We start from the raw sequence: 6000 nt of genomic DNA, 5'->3' as shown, positions 1-6000 counted from the left end.
CATTCAAATAGTGATAGTGCTTGTATTATTTTTTATGTGACATTGTAACACGACATTGTTGTCCACAAAGTTCATGCTTAAGAACCGCACAATCGAGTTTCACAAAAAGCTCCCCTCCTCCCAGTTCTCATGTTTTAGGTAAGTTTATGGTTTTGTGTTTGTCTAAACCCATAGCCATCCTGGGATGCATGTGGCCCCAAGGCTGTGGGTTGGACACCCTTGTTTTATAGCAATGTTCATTCTGTAGTCAGAATGATGGACATTTAAACACCCTTCCTGGCTTTCTTCCTCCTCCTCTCTCCATTTAATGTTTCTGGAGTTCTTATTCACTTTCAAAGTGTCATGATCACATATCCTAATTCATATCTCTTTCCTAGACTCTACACTCTCTTTCACCTTTACGTTTCATGGGATTTCACATAATTAGAAAATATAACTATTTTGTAATTCATCCCCTTCTCCTTGACTCTTTTTCTTTCAATATTTATTTTACTCCAAGAAGAAACTATGGTATAACATCAGCTCCTTTCTTTTCTCCAATCATTGCAGTGCATCTGAGACCATTACCAAAGAGAAAGAAGGATTTTTGCAAATCTCTATCTGTTTCTCTCTCTGTCTCTCTCTCTCTCTCCCTCTCTCTCAGCATAACTTTCTCTTCTCCAAAAATCTGCTCCTTGAATACTGCTGATTTGATGTCTTTCATCTTCAATTGTCTCTGATATTCACTAATACCATGTTTCCATGAAAATAAGGCCTACCCAAAAAATAAGCCCTAGCAGGATTTCTATGCATTTGTTAAATATAAGTCCTACCCCGATAATAAGACCTAGTGATGGGTGTGGCTATTCAGCATATCTACCTAGCCATGCCATGCATTTTGGTGCAGCGATAAGAAAGACTGAAATACCTTTTATCTGCCACAGCTCCTTTCTCCAAGCCATTCACACTTGTGCGAGTGCGCATGTAGTAATCGCCATCTCAGGCATCCTATTGTGCATGTACGAACGGCTAGGGGAAAAGAGTTGACGCATCACTAGTGCCAGCCCCACCAACAAGGTCGGCTCCCCCTGTCAGGTTCCAGAAGAAGATGACTTAACTGTATTTGAATAAATGTAGATTTTTGTATTATACTTAATAAAAATAAGACATCCCCTGAAGCTAAGCCCTAGTGTGTCTTCCTGAGAAAAAATAAACATAAGACAGTGTGTTAATTTCAGAGAAACACGGTACTATTTGGTTCTGATTAAGTTCCCTTCACTGGATTGCATCCTGGAAATTCTCCAGGCAGTAAACTGGTCCTGGATAATGTTTGTCCTATGTGTTTCCCTCCTTCAAGGAATCAATATCATTTGCTGTTTGTTATTTAACATCTGAAAATACATGAAGTTTATATGTGTAACATGTGTTTTCTATTTGGTTAATGTTGGATGATATATCTAGCCCTTTTTATTCTATCATTGCCAGAAATGTTTGCTAATAAGAATATCTACTTAGATTTAGACATACATAAGACTTTCTTTTGGGGAATTGATAATAGAAGTCTATGTTCTCCTATAATGACATTTACCTATTTACTTCCTCAACTAGGTAAGTGTCAGCTTTGGAAAAACAAGACGTAACAGATGTGAAAGGTACCTGCTACCCATTGACAGTTCCCAACTAGGGATTGGATAGTCTTAATTCCAGTCAGTGTATTTAATATCTCTGTTCCTATATGTCTTTGCCCTTGTCCTCCCCAAGGGGTAGGAGAAATCTGGTATTCAGTATGCTGTGGTCTTGTACAAGCTCAGTGTGCTCTGGAGAGATATAGGAGGTCAATGTCCACTATCATTTCATTGTTTAGTCCCAGATGCTGTTTTTAAGAAGTGAGGTTCTCTTTGACATGCCTGCATTCAATTCATTTGCAGCACATTTGAACTTGATAAAACATAAATCATTGTATCATTACTGATATAAATTATACAGCATTTTATTATTACATTCTGGAGAATGTACTTTATAAATTTGATAACAACTTTATGTAATGAGTTTATTTTTTGAGAGAGGTAGCCACATTCTTTTTTTTAGAGACAGAGTCTCACTTTGTCGCCCTCAGTATAGTGCTGTGGTATCATTGAGTGGTATCATTGGCTCACAGCAAACTCTAACTCCTGGGCTAGCCACATTCTTATATTTAGTGGGATAAATATAATATTTGCTATATTTCAGAACTGCATGTTCACATGAAAGTCACTATATTCGTGGAAATTTAGTTTATCTCACTTCAGCACAACCAAATAACTGTATGCTCACTTGTCTGCAAATGTAGACATCCTTAACTAAATTGCCTTTCACAGATTACTACAGAAAGCAAAATGATAGAACTTAAATGCCCAATTGGACGTAAGTGCACAATTGTACTTAAATTTTTTACTATCTCATTCTGAGTAATTGATATTAAGAGTAGAGAGAGAATAATCAAGAAATAGAAAACTTGAACACTGCTAATTATAATTACCTAGTAGAATTTTATTAAATTCTATGCAAAAAAAAATAGCAGAATATTCATCTTGTTATACATACACACAAAATAAACTATAGATCGTGCTATGAGCCATAAAACAAATTTTGACAGATGTAAGATAAATTAAGTTCTAAGATGTGTATTTTTAGAAATAGATATATATAAATGAATAATTAAGAAGAGAAGTGGATGAAGGGGGTGGAATAAGAAACCTGGACGTGTGCCTCAAGTAATTGTGCCCCCAAACGAACACCAAATTCAACAACTATTTGTGCGAGGATGTGCCTTCCCAAGAATACAAAATCAGATGATCAGTCACAGCATCTGATTTAAATATTAGACCAAGGAAAGAAGCCCTGAAGAGGGTGGAAAATATAGTCTTTAATTGTCAACAGCACCTCTCCCCCACCCCTTGGCAATTCCATGCCAGCATGTCAAGGAATAATGAATATCTGTGAATTAGAAAAACAGCAGAAAACCAAACTCAACGTTAGTAGAAGACAAGAGATAGTAAAGATCAGAGCTGAAACAAGTGACACTGAAACAAACAAACCCCCCCCCCAAAAAAAAAAAATCCATGAAACAAAAAGTTGACTTTTGGAAAGTAAGCAAAGTTAACAAATCTTTTGGCATAATAACTAAGAAAAAAAAAAAGGCCCAAATAAATGAACTCAGAGATGAAAAAGTAGACAAAGTAGACATTACAACTGATACTGCAGAAATCCAAAGTATCGTTAGGGACTACGGCCAGCAACTCTGTACCAATAAATCGTGGTTAATCTCCTCAGATTGGAGCAGAAAGGTCAACATCACTGGGTGGGGGGATGAGGCCACTGTGACTAAATGTGTGGATATTACTCCCACTGGGGGAAGGGGGCCTCCTTCCCTGGCAAAAAGCTTCATCTGAGTCTGTTGTTTCACTGTCCCTAGATACGTCATGGCCTTCCTGCACATCATTATCCCAAATTACAGGTTTCCTGGTTTTTTTCCCAGTCAATGCCCTCACTTACGCAGTAGACACCCCTTGAGTCTGGGAGTTCAATTTGCATTTAATTCGGCCAGTCACAGGATGAGATTCTGTGTTCAGCTTTCAGTAATCTCAGCCCTGCTGCTCCAGGAGATAAGAGTGTCCTTCAGGGCACACATAAAAGCCTTCAGGTCATTTATACAGTGCTTGAACAGGGAATTTAAACCTCTGAGCTCATTCTCTTCTTTCACTACTTTGGTGACATTAGGAGTAACCAGTCAACCTTATTATATTCATTCGTATACCAAAAACTTTCAAAAGTATCTTATATACACCCCCAACTCCTTGCTTCTTATAAGTGTCTGGATTAAGAGTATCCAGTGTAGATATGTCACATTTCTCTGTTGCTAGATCTTACCATGGACTATCATTCCTATATAGCACTCTGGCATTAAAGATAGAATATTAGAAGCAATTTGGAAAGTACTTCCTTGAAGTTCTTTTACTCTAGAACTACTACTGGTATCCACATTGGTATTAATTGGTATTTTCTGAGAAACAGAACCAATTGGGTTGACCTCTCTATCTGTAGATAGATCATCTATCTCTATTTTTAGAGAACATCTATCTCTATTTTTCTGAGAAACAGAACCAATTGGGTAGACCTCTATTTGTATCAATCTGTCTATCATCTATCTGAGAAGTTCAGGCTCTATAAATTTCATAAGCCAATATTTTACAATAAATCTCTACATAGATAGATGATAGAGACCACCCATATGCTCTCTATAATACACCCTGGACAGCTAGACAGTATTGTAGTTCATAGACCTGGGACCTGGAAAGCTGATGGTGTGTATTTAAGTTACATCTTAAGGCCTAAGATTCAGAAGAGTAGAGGGAAGTTAATAGATTTCCCAGATTCACTCAGGCAGAAAGAAAATTTCATGTTGGATCTCAGGATAAAGCTATGTTATGCTCCAATCTTTTTCAATTATAGTAAATAACTTGCCTCCCTTGAAAGTATGGGAAACCCCACTTCCTAACCTCCCCCTACTCCAGGTAGAAAGGGAAGCTCTCAGGCTAGAATCTTTTCCCAGAATAAGATTACCCTATATATGTGCAGCACACTTGGATAACAGATTTTACTATTATTGTTAATTTATTTACTGTTTTTTTTTTTAAATCAAATTTTAGCTAATTTGTTGAGTTGGTCAAATTTATTTGTATATAATTTAAAAGAGTACTTATAATTATTTTTAAGCTCTAACTGTAGCTCCACTAATATTACTAATTCAAGTAATTCAAAATTTATACAAATTGTATTTTTAAATTAAATTTGATGATTGATTTTGTGGAATTTTTCAAAAGGCAAAGTATTGTTTTATTTATATCTATATGTATTCGGTGTGTCTCAGTAAGGAAATATTCGGTCTCTAAACATTTTTTGATGTTAGCTGCCATTTCTATTTGTTTAGTTTTGTTTTGTCATGGTTTTATTTGCTTTGCTTTGTTGATGTTCGTCCTCAATAGAAAGCGATTCCTCTCCACTCCTAACTGGCTGAATTTTTTTATACTTAACAGGTGGTGGATAGTGTCATTCTTTTAAACAATGACATGATCGTATGATGTTCCTTCATTTTGTATCATTGATTTTCAAATGTTGAGCCTGTCTTGCACACAATAAGAAAATCTACTTGGTCATAGTTTATAAATATTTAAAAAGGTAGCCAGATATAGTCCACCAGTTTGTTGAGGATTTTTACATCTATGTTAGTAAAGGATATTGATCTGTACTTTTCATTTCTTTTGATATCTTTACTATTGGCATCCAGATGTTGTTGCCCATGTAGAATGAGCTGGGAAATGTTCCCATTTCTATGTATTTTGGTAGGATTTGTAAAGAATTGGTATTATTATAATCCTTCTCTAAATGCATGACAGAAATGACCAGCGAAGTTTTGGGTTAGGCTATTTTTCATAAGTAAGTAGGTAGCACTTACTGATTCAATGTTATATTATTGCTTAAACACCTATTAATTTTTGAGGATATATTTCCTGTTATTTCTTATGTGTAGCTCAATAAATATTTAAATTTTTATAAGCATGCATTAATAGTTTCCTCCTTAATTAAAAATAAAACATCTTTTTTTGTCAATTTTTGGTTATTTACCAATTCCTTTTCTTCCTTCACTTTCCTTGTTTGGAAAAATATCACTTAAAAGCTATATTTGGGTGTTCAGATTTTTTTTCTTTATTGTCCATTTTAGAGCTGCCTCCAACAGACTTTGTATTTTTAATTGATATATAGAATTTATATACCACAGATTTACTCTTTTAAAGTGTAAAATTCAGTGATTTTAGGATATGTTCAAAGTTGTGTAACTATCACCACTAAGTTCGAAATGATTTTCACTCTTTGTGAAACGGTGTACGCATCAAGATCACTCATTATTTCTCGCTCTCCCTGGTTGCTGGCATATACTAATTCACTCCCTGTCTCCACTAATTTTCATCTTCTGGATAATAA

Source organism: Otolemur garnettii, unplaced genomic scaffold (assembly GCF_000181295.1).
Source record: "Otolemur garnettii isolate 467f Iridium unplaced genomic scaffold, OtoGar3 scaffold00033, whole genome shotgun sequence".
NCBI lineage: Eukaryota > Metazoa > Chordata > Mammalia > Primates > Galagidae > Otolemur > Otolemur garnettii.
Note: the sequence above shows the minus strand (reverse complement) of the source record.